Source organism: Euleptes europaea, chromosome 8 (genome assembly GCF_029931775.1).
Source record: "Euleptes europaea isolate rEulEur1 chromosome 8, rEulEur1.hap1, whole genome shotgun sequence".
Lineage (NCBI taxonomy): Eukaryota > Metazoa > Chordata > Lepidosauria > Squamata > Sphaerodactylidae > Euleptes > Euleptes europaea.
In genome coordinates this window covers 38,766,620-38,779,105 of record NC_079319.1, presented here as the reverse complement: position 1 = coordinate 38,779,105, position 12,486 = coordinate 38,766,620, and positions in this window count along the sequence as shown.

Sequence of the window (12,486 nt, the reverse complement as noted above, 5' to 3'; positions counted from 1 at the left end):
TTTATTTAATTTATAACTCAGCTATATCTGACAAGATTTTCAAAAGAAGTCGTAATTTAATTTATAATCTTTGACAATGTTGACACCTTTTCTTAAATGTAGCAAGCACCTGTTTTATTATTCCAAATAAAGTTTGTCCTCTTCCTGCACTAAATTCCATAAGGCTGTTTGCTCTAAAAAAGAGCGGGGGAGATTGCTCTATCTGAATTTACTACAAACAAAAGCAGGAGTGGAAGAAAATGCAAAAATTCAATGTTATTTCCTTACATTTATTTCCTGACATTATTGAATCCTTATTTCCTGTGTTTTTCATCATGGGCCTTTTATGCGTGGCTGTTTCCCTCGCTGTCACCCCTCCAATGACTTTGGGTCTTTGTTTTGATTATGCATGCCGTTTCCAACTGTCAGAAGGTAGCTTTACTCTCCCTTGTGTTTCCCTGCAATTTGCCCTCATTTTCAAATTTGAGATGAAACAGGTCTCTGAAAACGTGAAGGAAGCAGCTGACTTTCAACATAGGGTTGCCAGGTTCCCATTTACCTTCGGTGGGAGGTTTCTGTTGTGTGTGCGTGCATGCATGCACACGCCAACGTGCCGCCTGGCACGCAGGTCCACCGCGGGCGGCCCGCTCGCCTCGGGGAGGGCGAGGGAGGGTTCCTGGCTGGCGCGTGGGCCTGCAACAGGCGGCCCACAAGGCCCAGGGAGGGAGGGAGAGGAGAGGCTTCCCGGTTGGCGCGCAGGCCTGCGCGTGCATGATTGCCCGTCGACCCTCAGCTGGTTGGCGGGCAGAGGGGCACTTTACTGGGGGTTTGCTCGCCACCAGCGGGCACCTAGCAACCCTATTTCAACAGCTCTTTCTGAAAGTTATTGCATAACTAATACCAGTATGATGCTGGCTAGCCTACATTTCAGTTTACTGGAGTGCTGGTTTACATATATCATGGGAGAACTTAAACTGTCTAGAGCTACAAACCTCTAGCTGGGGCCTGGAGTTCTCCCATAATTACAACTGATTTCCACACTACAGAGATCATTTCCCCTTGAGAAAATTGTAGCTTCAGAGTAGGGTTGCCAGGTCCCTCTTCGCCACCACTGGGAGATTTTGGGGACTGAACCTGAGCAGGGCGGGGTTTGGGGAGGGGAGAGACTTCAATGTAATAGAGTCCAATTGCCAAAACGGCCATTTTCTCCAGGTGAACTGATCTCTATCACCTGGAGATCAGTTGTAATAGCAGGAGAACTCCAGCTAGTACCTGGAAGTTGGCAACCCTACTTCAGAGAGTAAACTCTATTGTATACCTCAGATTCTAGGGGCAATTCCTCCCCAAATTTTTTCTCCACAGGCATACACACACAGACACACAAACAGCCAGGGTTGGCAACCCTGAACCCACCAGGCAACATCCAGTATTTTGCAGTCAGTTACATCTTTCCCTCCCACTAATAAAGCTATGCAACATCTACATTCAGGGGCTGATTGCAAACTTGCCTGGGATCCAGAAGCTCCTGAATCCTTGCCAAGCACAACTTTCCATGCAAGGAGAATATAGGGACTATTTCCCTGTTCCTGTTTGCCTGGCGAGTCCAAGACAAAAAGAGTAGTAAATAGGAGGGAAGAAAAGAAAGCAATATTGTGTTGTTTGTAGGGTTGCCAGGCCCAACCTCATTCAAGCTCAGGAGAAGAACATGCAGAGTGAACATAAGAAAGGCCCTGCTGGATCAGACCAATGCCCATCAAGTCCAGCAGTCTGTTCACACAAACCTGGTGCCTCTAGGAAGCCACAAACAAGACGACTTCAGCAGCACCATCCTGCCTGTGTTCCACAGTACCTAAGATAATAGGCATGCTTCTGATAGGTATGCAGCATGACTAGTATCCTTTTTAACTAATAGCCATGAATACTCCTTTCCTCCATGAATATGTCCACTCCCCTCTTAAAGCCTTCCAAGTTGGCAGCTTGGAAGTGATTTTGTATATCCCAGAGACTTTACTCTTGATAAGTTATGCACTGCATTGTCCACACCTCTCTGTACAGCCCCACAAAGAGTCCACTCAATTATTTGCTCCTCCCCTTCCTTTGCAGGAATTTCTTGCAGGAGGCTGTTCCCACACACAACTTTCCCACTCACCTATTCTATGGCTCCTCTGGACAATTCAGATTTAAGATGTACTTTCTGCTGTGTTTATGCAGTGGATTGAATCCAAGCAGTAGTTGAAGTCCTGTTAACTCACATGTCACTTTCAAATTTTTCATCTCAATTCAGATAAAGGAGCTTTGTGTTTATACAGTGTGTGTGTGTGTAAAGTGCCGTCAAGTCGCAGCCGACTTATGGCGACCCCTTTTGGGGTTTTCATGGCAAGAGACTCACAGAGGTGGATTGCCAGTGCCTTCCTCTGCACAGCAACCCTGGTATTCCTTGGTGGTCTCCCATCCAAATACTAACCAGGGCTGACCCTGCTTAGCTTCTGAGATCTGACGAGATCAGGCTAGCCTGGGCCATCCAGGTCAGGGCGTTTATACAGTACCCCCCCCCCATTTGTCCCAGGTCAAAGGCCTACTCCTCTGCCTCATGCCAGAAGTCACGGTGACGAGTGGTAGCTAGGCTGCCGCAGGTGGTGGCAAGGGCCACACTGGCATGCTTCACCACCGATCCATACAGCAATACCTTCTCTGACTCGGTCCAGTTAGGCTGGAAGTGGCCATCGCCACTGCCAGATGCCATCACGGCCATGCCACCCACACACGGGAATGTTGGGACATTTGTAGTGTCATGCCACGCTTCTCATTTAGATCCAGTGTGTACTCTCAGATTCCCAAGATCACCTCACCATGGGCTGGCTTTTTCCTATGACTCTCACAGACTGAAGAGGTTATATAAAAAAGGCCCTTTGTCCATTAGCTGGAAAATAAACACAAGAAGCTGCCTTATCCTGAATCAGACCCTTGGTCCAACAAAGTAAGTATTGTCTACTCAGACCGGCAGTGGCTCTCCAGGGTCTCAGGCAGAGGTCTTTCACATCACCTACGTGCCTAGTCCCTTTAACTGGAGATGCTGGGGATTGAACCTGGGGCCTTCTGCATGCCAAGCAGATGCTCTACCCCTGAGCTAAATTGGTAGAACACTTTAATATCTTTGTGATACATAGCTCTAAAGACCATTAGCCATCGTAACCTTATGGTCAACAAAGTGGAAAAACCCAGAAGGAAACTGCACTGTGATATATATTCTAGATGTTAAGGCAAAAAGTATTTATTTAATTTAATTAAATTTGTATTCCACCCTTCCCCGCAGAGCCAGGCTCAAGTAGTACAAAATCTGCCTCCCTTTGTACAAGGATAAGTTTAAAAGGGTTAGGTAATATTGTTTGTCATAAGATTGTTTGTTTTCAGCACAGTAGCCCAACAGGGCTACCCCAAGCTTAAAGTTTTATAAGTAAATCTGGACCGTTTAAAAACTATAATTCGATTAAAATTTAGTAGGCCCCACTCAGAGTCTCATGAAATTGCTTGGGGTCCTAGATTTATCTGGCCATCCCTGGTAAGAACTGTTAAAATGCCCATCATCTCCTACAGAACCAGACTTATTCAGAACAGAGTTCAAGAAACATTATGCCATTTTGCCTTTACATAATGTACCACATGAATTACTCAGCTAGCACAGAAGAAAACATCACTGGTATTTTGTGTAAAAAAAAAAAAAAGAAGCCATTCAAATTTCTGTCTGTTACAGTGGTTTTCAATTATTTCTCCATGTTCGCTACTAGTCAGGTAATGATTATGATACTAGAAAGGTTCAAAGTTAAGGATGGCTTATAATGGCACTCTACCCCTAGCCACCATGTTTTCTCCGGTTGCCACTCATATACACATTTCTAGTTTTTAAGGAAACATGGCAGCTGGGACTGCCAACAAAACCACTGTCGTTTATTGAGTTGGAGCGTGCAGAGGCATACAGTGGAGTCACCACCATCCCCAAATCGGTTATATGACGCACGCACCGTTGCTATTCCTATCGCCTTTCCCCTCTCACTTCATAACTACAGCCATCTTCTACTATTAGCATTAAAGGCCTATCCGGGGATGGAGACTTGCTAACACCTGGCCTACTAACCATTCAGATTTTCACCTGTACCAATTCACATTGTTTGGTCTCACAAACACGATCATTACAGCACAAGGCCTAGGAAAATAATACTCATCTTGCAGGCAGTTAGTTATAGGACAGTAACAAGTCTGGCAGCTCACCAGCAGAATTAAATATAATTCTGTGGAATAAAGTTTAATTCCCCTCAGGTGGCCTGAGGGCATTTAGCATCAGATGTGCATTTCACCTTCCTCGCAGCTGTCGTATTGTTCAGGGAAACCAATAGCTTAAAGACTGTTAATCACATTTGATGAAGAGTTGAAAAGACAAGAAATAATGTTTTGAAGGGCTAGGGAACAATTACACAGTTAAGGCATTATGCTGAACAATTTCCCTGTAGTCAGGAATGAAAGCTGCCATCTGACAATGGATTCTGGAAATATCTTGACAGAAATGGAAATAAACTTAATTCTGTTTTTAGAAAGTTTTATAACAGGAAGTAGTGTGCTGTACTGAAAGGAACTACTGTGGGGAGGGAAAAAACTGCCCTCCACCCTGATACTTGGAGGCCCAGCTCTTGTGGACAGAGAGCTTACACAAGGTACATGTGTGTGTGTACACACAGAAACGTACTGCGCACAAATTAGTATATGCACATAGGAGTTCTTGCAGTGTGCAAGCCCTTCTCCAAGAGCCAAAGGCCCTTTATGCATGGCTGTTTCCTCATGGTCACTCCGCCGACTACGTCGAAGATTTGCTTTGATTATGCTTGCTTGCATTTGCCGACCGTCAGAGGTCGCCTCGCTCCCCCACACATTTCCGCGTGTTTTGAAGAGTTGGTTTTTATATGCCGACTTTCTCTGCCACTTAAGGGAGAATCAAACCAGCTTAAAATTACCTTCCCTTCCCCTCCCAACAGACACCCTGTGAGGTAGGTGAGGCTGAGAGAGCTTTAAGAGAACTGTGACTAGCCCAAGGTCACCCAGCTGGCTTCATGTGTAGGAGTGGGGAGACAAAAACCCGGTTCACCAGATTAGCATCCGCCGCTCATGGGGAGGAGTGGGGGATCAAACACGGTTCTCCAGATCAGAGTCCACTGCTCCAAACCACCACTATTAACCACTACACCATGCTGCCTGCATTTTCTGGATTTGTGTTTAGCCAGCATCCAGAAATTACGCAAAAATGTGCAGGGAGAGCGAGGCGACCTCTGTCAGATGGAGGCTGGAGTAAAGAGAGGAATTGGGTGAGAATGAGTGAAAAAATTGGCTGGATCCAACCCACTGCATGCATAGTGATGAAAAGGCTCCTTAGGAAGACTTTCTTCTTCTTACCATAATTGAGTTTCCATTATCCACAATGCCAAATTTACCATATATTTCCTATGTCTCTGGAACCACTTAGGAAACAGTACTCAGTTAAATTTTGGATTCTCCAAAACATTTGGGCGTCCCCACAACTATTCAAATGCAGGAGATTCTTTAATGTAGTACAGCCATCCTTCCCCCCACCCCATTTTACACACGAGGCATTTCTCAAACGCAGCAGTACTTTCTCTGTAGTCGTATAGCCTATCACATTCAGATTATGTATTTTCTTCTCAAATAGTTTTGATGGTTTTTAAAAAACCGCCTGCGGGTTTCTCTCTCAATTAAGACTAACGTAGGGGTCTTGGCCAAATGTAGACTGTTTCAAACGTGCTGAGTGCTTTTGGCCCAGAGGAGTGACCCTCTGCAGACCCAGGTTAGTCATCGGTATTCTCTACTTGCAGTGAAAGGTCGTTGCAGCTGGTGCCTTCTTCCCGTTGACAAAGGGACCAACTTGACTTTTGATGGAATTGAGCTGTCAAAGAAGAGCTGAACAGCAAACTTTCACTGCTAGGTCACTCTGTGGAGGAGATGGCGGAGCAGCACCGCAAGATTTTGAGCCAAGCTCCTTACCAGCCTCTCACGTTTCTTTGGAGAACTGCTTGCTTTAAGTCTTCCTAACTGCCTTCACAAACTTTCCCCCTCTACTTTAAGGGACAATAGTCTGGCCACAATGGTGTTTGGGGCCTTGGACTATTACATCAGCTTCATAAGATTACAAAAAGAGAAATGGCAGCGCTCCTGTTCATGACAAACTGAAATTCAACTACTGAAGAAAAAAAAAAACTCACTGAATCCCCAAACTCAGGAAAAACTCAACTGGTGAATTTGTACTTGTCACAAAACCATAGAGGCCCTGTCAGCAAAATGAGAAAGAGAGAGAGAGAGAGAATTTCACACGGCTATTTGATCATTTGGACTAATATAGTTACTCCTTATTGTAATCATTGTGCTGGGAAGAAAACCCTAACAAATTTTAAGCATTCTCTAAGGGAGTTTTAAAAATTCACACTCATCACACAGAAACACAGAGAGTGTGTACAGTGGTTGAGTGTCAGACTAGTATCTGGAAGAACCAGATTTGAATCCCCACTTTACAATGGAAGCTTGCTGGGAAACCTTGGGCCAGTCACACTCTCTCAGCCTAATCTACCTCTCAGGGTTGTTGTGAGGATAAAATGGAGATGAGAATGACGTAAGCCACTTTGGGTCCCCAATGGTGAGGTATAAATGAATCAAATGAATAAATTCTTTTCATTTGATAAAATGCTATACATTTGGTTGCTTCCTTCCCTCCTTGGCCTGTAACAGAGAGGTGTGGTTGTAGATTGTTGAAGTTATGTTAGATTCTTCAAGTCCAGTAGCACCTTGGATATCTGACAAAAGGAGCTTTGGCTCTTGAAAGCTTATACCCAAAAAATCTTGTTGGTCTCTAAGTTGCTGTTGAACTTAAATCTAGCTGTTCTACTGCAGACCAACACAGCTACACTCTGAAACTAGCTTGAAGGTATGTGTCTCTATTTTTATTCTGCTTCTCATGGCTAATAACATTTTTAAAATGTATTCCTTACTGACAGAAAGAACCAGATTAATGTTTCATCATGTCAGGAATACACCATTGTTAGTGAACTGTTAGAGAACCCAAGCCCCTCTTGCTTGGCTAGCATTTTCAGTGCACACACAATATCTGCCTTGGAAACAGGAGAATGAACTTAAGCAAACTACAATTGTAAAAAAAAAAAATTCCCATTCATGCCACAATCACTTACACACTGAGGGGGAAAAACATGCTTCTGACAAGGACTCTGTTACCCATTGAAACGGTTAACATTTTTTTAAAAAGTCAAAAGGAAGTGTTGTTCCCGCCAAAAATTATGCCGTCTCAACAGCCTGCAGAGTGCCTGCCAGATGATCTGCTTGTCGCATTCATAATTGTGTGCCATCTGGTGTCTGGCATGCACAAAGCCTGGCTGCTTGCCAGAGCAGGACAACCCTCGCAAGTTGATCTGCTTCACTTCTGATGTGGCAGCCTCTGGGTATATGGCCATCCCACTCAGCTTAATACTTCCGAGTACATTGCATTCGCTCACTCATAAAAACTATTCTACTCTGCTCTAAACAGATTTCTTGTTGCTATGAATTAGATGTAATAAGAAACATCAGTAGATTGCATTTTCTGCTGGACTTTCCCTTGAAATTTAGGAGTATTTACATTAATCCAAACAATGTAATGACATATCTCTAAAGGGTAGACAGTAGGATTCTGCCTTCTACCCGCTCCGGCATCTTTAAAAAGTATTTTTTTTAAACACTGGCTGGCCTGCAGAGAACTGCAGTGCTGCATCTTAACAAGTCACTTTGCACATTTTTTATTACAAATCTGTGCATTCACTGCTAAATTAAAAGCTGAAAGTAACCCTATTAAAGTTATTTTGCTTGTGCTCTGCCATGCAAAACCTTTAAAGATGCCACCCTGAACAGATTCCAAGATAATATTCCGCTCAGACTGAAGTGATTGATGAGTTTGTGTTTAAAGAAGTTAAAGAATGTCAGTTTACTGCCCATCAGATTATTTCAAAAGAATTCATGATATGGGTGAAAAAGTTATATTGGAATCAAACTCTCTGACTTTATGAACTTGCATGCCTGCTGGGCAAATGATGTACTGGTCACATTCCATGGCCCACACTGGCTGGGCAATGAGTATTTTCACACAACCTATGCGCATTGTGACCCTCTGCACAATTACTCAAGAATAATCCCCTCTAAAGACAGGTTTTACATCTAAATAAAAGTGAGAGGAGGAGAAGAGTTGGTTTTTATTCCCTGCTTTTTTTTTTTTTTTTTACTTTTAAGGAGTCTCAAAGCGGCTTGCAACTGCCTTCTCTTTCTCTCCCCACAACAGACACCTTGTGAGGTAGGAAGGGCTGAGAGAGTTCCAAGAATCATTTTATGAACTTTTTGTTCTCTAAAAAAAATGCTCCAGGGACAACGCTTATTTACAGATACCTCTCATCAGGTCTGAAAGGTACACTTGCACACAATTCATTATATGCCTCTTTAAAATACTTGCAAGCAAAGGTGCATCCTTGTTTCCAAGTTTTACACACACATGGTTTTTAGACTTGAAAAGACCATTTACCACTCTACAAACCATTGCTTGAGCATCAGTCCCAAGTGTAAACTAAAAGTTTTTTAGTGAAATAAAGATCCATCTCTTTTTCATTCAATTTACATTTTATTTCACTCTTCCCTGCTTTTTTATCTTCAGCATTTCTGAATTTTATTTTCTAGGATGTTCTCTCTTAAAAGAATCTGTCAGGTTTGCCCTCGCAGGCCTTTGGAGATCTGCATTCTCTCCTTCCTGTTTGACAGGACTCTCGTCATCCATCTGCTACCCATTTGTAATCCCCGGGCACCTACAGATTCGATCTGTTGGCTTCCATTCTCTTAGCCCAGATTCTAGCTCTTTGTCTTCCATCTCCCATCTGTTACCTGGTTTTGTCCCCAACACTCCTCCATTCTAGCTCTTCCATATCCCAGATACCTTTCACTGTCCCATACCAACTTACACTTGACCCTGACCCCCAAGTGTTCTTCCTGCTGTCAAAGTAAGCACCCCCCGGTCTCCTTCTCTTCACTGAGGGAAGAATGGAGTTGCCTGTATCAAAAGCAGGTTCCTGTTGCTCCCATTAGCCCAAGGCATCAATGGGAAATGGAAAGTGATGTTTAATAACTAGGGAAATGTTAATACATCTACAAGTTAGAAACAGATATAGTAAGGCATGCCCCTTATTTTGGGTAACAAGGAACAAAATACCAAACAGATTATGCTTGTGTCCAGCAGATGGGTTCATAAATGTTTTATTTCTGATGTTAATATGGACCTGCATTGCATGCAAAATACGTTTAAATGAAAGTCTGCAGTATAACAACAACAACAAACACAACAGAACTTTATCAAGATTCATCTTATAATTAAAGCCAAAACTTTAAAAACAAACATAAGTATTAACAGATGCTGTCAGTTTCCAACATACATGTTTGGCTGCTGCATGTATATCCTACTTATAAACTTTAAAAAATTCAACATTCCTAAGACGGAAAAAGTATTTTTATAAATAAAAAAGAGATGCCTAATGTGTCAAAGGTTTTAAACCTTCTTCTGCTAAAGCAACACTAAAGCACTTATTTCAACCAATACCAAATCCTGTTGGTACTATGTACCAGAGACCTCTGTTAAATGCTGGTAATGGTGGCTTTGGTACCATTTTTTAAATTACAGAATAATTTACATACCTCCTGCAAAGCAGCAGAAGGGTCCAAAGAGCGGCCGGCAAAGTTTACTGGTATCACACAGCTTGAGTCTCCCCACCCCAATCCTACTGTCACCTTTCATATCCCTTCCTCTAAGAGCCCCTCCAGAAAATCAGGGGACATTCCAAAGTAGGCGCTCATGTAGCACTGGGAACTGCAGCCAAAAGGCACACACTAGGGTACATGCACAAAGGGGGAACCTTTGGATCCTGGCATACTGGCTGCAATCCAGACAGCTGGCTTAGGTGCAAGTTAAGTGCTCATATACACCCTGGAGGAGATGTCACTCACCCACATGACCTCATACCCCTGCCACTAAGCTTCAGAAGTAACTTGCTATGTGGCTACGTGACTGAGTTGCAATTTTTTTAAATAAAAGCTATGATGGACATGTCATTAGGTAAGTAATCTCCTGGACTGTAGCCTTACTATGCCTGCTCCATTCACTTAACTCCTTCGTGCTTCAGATCGGGAGTCTTCAGAAGAAGCTTCCTTAAAGAGTGAACACACCAAAACTAACAATGCCATAGAGAGTTCCAAACTGGTTTCTCACATTTTGATAATGAGGAATTATTCTCTTCTTTAGAGAATTGTTCTGGAAAAAAATAGCAAAAACAGTTTTAAAACTGGATAAAACTTTTTGTGCCTATTGAAGGCAACTTGGTGAACATTCTATATATATAAATATTCCGTTAGAATAATAAATAAATAACCATGGTATGGGGCTTTGAGCTGTTTTTTTAAAAGTACTCTACATTTTACAAACCACACAAAACAAGGGAATTCATTCTGAGAGCTCGTGGTGGTATCACGTTTCTTGCTAGTAACTGTGTTACTTCCCACACCAAAATAGGCTGATATCAGCATTAACTTGAGAACATGCCATCATTCTATTTGTCATTTACATACAGTGCATATGATGCTCGCTCTTTCCATCTCTCATAGCAGCAAGCAGATTCTGCTGCTATCTATAGCAGCACACCCAGGAGTGGAGAGGAAGAGTGTCAGATTTATAAATAGCTAACATCTACAGTATACAATTCTTTCTCCTGTCAGTATTTAGGTTGACAGCACACCATTATGTTCTAAAATAAACTAAAAATAGCTACAACACAAAGCAAAACCAAGACATCCCTTCAAACAGGATAAAATAAGTGCAAATGTCTAAGGCAGGTAAACTGAAGCGGCTATTTAACCTGTGACGGTGTGAAGCATGGATACAAGACTTGGTTTTAAAAACAGTTTAGGAGCTGTGTAGTTGAGGCTTCCAAGGACAGATATTAATGTGTTAGAACTCGTTCCCATTCTGAGTGCTCCTCCCACAGCCATGCACAAGCCTATGCTTACATGGGAAAATATCAGTGTAACCCAGGCTGGTCACAGATAATTCAAGTTCAGCAATTGCAGAAGCGCTTCTTCCAGCTACCATATTCACAAGCATACCTGCAGCTATATCTGTCTACAATTTAGTTCACACCACACCAGCTCCCGACAAAAGCAGGAAAAGGTAGTTCTGGAAGACCCATAGCGCTCATGCACAGAGGAGAGACTGTGTGAATGCACTCACAGTTTCTCTCAGGTGCATAAATGTCATGTCAAACTATGAACAGGATTGTAAGAATTCACACAGCAGGTCCTCCACTTCTGTCCTTCACAAATATATCCCTCTATAACTAAGTTATTGGAATACTTGTAGTATAACTAAGCTGAATTTAAAACTACTATGTAGACCAACATGATTTAAAAAGGGGACAGTGCAATTCTGAAGCTTATGTACTTCACAGCATGTAATGTTGCTGCTATTCTATGCCCCAAGGTTAAAAGTTGCCTTCTTATTTCTGCTATAGTCACTTTATCAGGAAAACATCAGCAGCTTCTAGACAACCTGCATACATATAAATGACTACACATCAAGGCTGCAATCCTACATAGGCATTTATGCCAATACAGACTTCTTTGAGGTGCTGATGTTTACAGAACTTCAAGCACCATGCCATAGCAGCAGATCCTCCACCACGATCCCTCACATTGTCCCTTTTCCTATTTACACTGTGCAGACTATAGGGAAAAACCATCCAAGCCCTCAAAAGAGGAAGTCTTCCTCTTGGGGAAGTCTTTATATTTAGAATGCTTCTCCATGACCTCAACATAGCATGCCGTCTTATACTCCTGCAATGATCAGACACAGCAGGACAAGATAAGCTGCAAGCATCTTAAAGACACCCTTCCCCAACCAGAGAAGACTTAGGCCCCACAACTTTTCAAAATCAGTGCGTGAAGGACAATTATCATGCATTTGTGAGAACTGGAAGTTTGGGCTCTTGCTAGAGGAGACCAGGACCGATGTGGTCGCTTCTCATTTTCAAAACTTGTTACATTCTACTGAACAAAATATTCTATAGTCCTTCCACAACACAACTCAGCTTCCTTATTAAAAAAGAAAAAGAAACCTTTTTTGCTGCCCTGAATTGTATGTTCTGCACAGTTATTCCAGTTCCTATCACATGAAGGCTGAGCCTGGTGTTGTCACATCTTAGACATGGGGAGAAGAAAGGAGTTCAGTTGGCAGGGTACTTTCAGATTTACCGCCCCAAGGAGATGGACGGACTACCTTTTCAGGACTGAGAGACTACCATGTCTATCCTATAAATACTGAGCTGTGAATATGGGAAATAAGGGACAACAGGAGCTGCCACTGGCCGAAGTAGTTGAGGAAGA